Source organism: Montipora capricornis, chromosome 12 (assembly GCF_036669925.1).
Source record: "Montipora capricornis isolate CH-2021 chromosome 12, ASM3666992v2, whole genome shotgun sequence".
NCBI lineage: Eukaryota > Metazoa > Cnidaria > Anthozoa > Scleractinia > Acroporidae > Montipora > Montipora capricornis.
The window spans coordinates 33077438-33079937 of record NC_090894.1 but is presented as its reverse complement, the minus strand read 5'-3'; the positions used below and the strand labels follow the sequence as shown (position 1 = coordinate 33079937).

Below are 2500 nucleotides of genomic sequence, written 5' to 3'. Positions count from 1 at the left end.
TTTCCATATCCTGATATGCATTTTTTCACTTATTAGAAAATAAAAAGAAATCATTTTTATCTTCTTTTATAACTACTGAAAGTGCAAAAGTTAGATTTTACATGTTTTGTTTCGCGGCCTCCACTCCTTTCATTGAAACAAGATGAGAGCATATGTAGTTTTCAAGTTAGCACACAAAACCTGACAATCAACCGGGTAATTTTTTACTGCGCGTGCCTTAATACGCAATGCGCAAAAAATAACAGGACCGAAGTCATCTGTTAACTGAATCGTTGACTGCTTCACATGCACCACTTTAAATGCAATCTATTGGGTAACATGCACAGTTTGCGAAAATATATACATTGGGGAAACAGGGAGGAGACTAGGAGACCACTTTTGTGAACATCGGTGAGGCGTGGAAGAATACGACAAGGAAGCATCAAAACCAGTAACTCGGCACTTCAACCTTGCAATCATTCTAGGACAACACCGAAGCCTAAAAAGTGCTGATTGCCTCCCTCACTCACCACGGAATTAACGAACGCTTTTCTTTTAACTACTTTATTCTTGTTATCTACGTTGGTATATCCCTACTAATGGCGTAGTACTATAAAGAACGCTAACTACCCATACTCTGATGAAGGGCTAACGCTAGAAACGTCAGCTTTCCAATTTCTCTAAAATGTTTAATTTATTTTTGTGTCTCACTCTGCCACCGACGCAGCACCCAGTTTGTTTAGAAACTAGGCCCCTTTATCCAATTGCACCAGACTTTGATGTAAACAACAATAAAATAAATGTACAGATTTAGCCAAAAAGCGGGCTGTGTTCTTATTACTGGCTGTAGGGTTAGAGAAAATAAAAGGTTTTCGAATCAATCAATCAATAAACTTAATTTAAGTGTCTAAAACTTGTAGTCAGCCCAGAGGCCGACCAATCGTGGACACACCCAATAAAATTACTAATAAAATAAGCTAAGTTAAAATTTGCTCTCACTTGTTACAGTATGTAAACATATCAAGAATTCCTTTTATGTTTTAAAATACAGACTAAAATATAATAATTTCTACCTATACAACTATATACAAACTTTAAATATGTCTTAAATCCTAAACACATCTCAGACAATTCCCTGTACAGACGTAATGTGAAAGTAGGTTCGCCAGGTCTTTTCTGCGGATGTCTTAGACAAATAATGTTAAAGTTGGCATTTTTCTGTCGCTATGTCCAAGTTTTGACTCCAAAAATGGTCCGAGATATCTTATGGAATGTTTGCCATAGTGGACAGAATAGATTCTGGATATATGAAAATCTGAGTTCCTGAGGATGCACCCAGATAGAGTGCCACTAAATAAATCAAATATGTTCGGAGGCAGTAACCTGTGCTTGACTTTGTACAGTTACGCTTAAAAAAGTCAATAGACTCAGCCTGCCTAAATTCATTAGGTATATTGTTCCACAAATTTGCTATCCTATTAAAATAGAAGTCCTAAAAAGTTAATGCACGATTATTATTAATCTTTAAGTTTAGCCCTGACCATGCTTGACGCGTCTGACTCGTAACAAGGGAAAAATAGTAATTAAATGAGTGAGTTAGATCAATATGATCATAAAGACATTTAAAAATTAAACTAAGTCGAGATATTCAAGCCAGTAATAGTAATATAGTAACTGGGGGTATCAGCACATAATTCAAATAATAAATCAAATAGTAAATCAAATAATAAATCTGTTTTTGTGTTTTAATAAAAAACTGTTTTAATAAGTTGACCTTGAAATTTGACCTTGGCAATTTTTTCCCCCAAAGACAAATTCCTACTAAAAAAAAATCATCAATAAATACAACAATAAAATACAACAATTAAGAGCTGAAATAAATTTAATATTAAAATTTTTGCCTATGCTTTTAAAAAGATAATTAGCGTGTTTTAAAAATACCAGCACTGAAATTAATCTATATATTTTTAAAAATATTTCACAGCGGGTTACAATACATAAATAGCAAATGAAAATTACAATAAAAATTACCACCAAAAAAAAAAAATTCAAAAATTATTTCAAAAATTTATACCAAAATCTTTTTAAAAATTACCAACACAAAATAAATCTATACGTTTAAAAAAAAATGAAGTGCGTTAAAATGATCTAATAAATATACTCAAGATAGATAATCATTAGTTGTTGTCCTTCAGTAGCATATTGAGGTTGATGATTCCAAGTACGAATGAGGCCTAACACTACTGTGAAGTTTATGCCCAATTATTCCATCAGAGATCAACCCTAGTATTGGAATTGGGCCCACACAAGGACAGAGAAAAACTCTGACCAGGGTGGGATTTGAACCCACAACCTTCGGATTAGATCACCACTGCTCTACCGACTGAACTACAAGGCCAGAACGGGAGCAGGCAGTGGGTATGTGAGGTGTTATTCACAAGGACAAATTCGGCTCGGCCCAACCCTAATTTAGATAATTATTAGTTGTTGTCCTTCAGTAGCATATTGAGGTTGATGATTC

The 2500-nt window shown here is 34.1% G+C and overlaps 1 protein-coding gene across 8 annotated transcripts in view; it reads right to left on the bottom strand.

Annotated features, from left to right (window-relative positions):
* Positions 1-2500, bottom strand: part of LOC138027360 (neuropilin-1-like) — a 110079-nt gene that overhangs the window by 64667 nt on the left and 42912 nt on the right. The window lies entirely within an intron of this gene.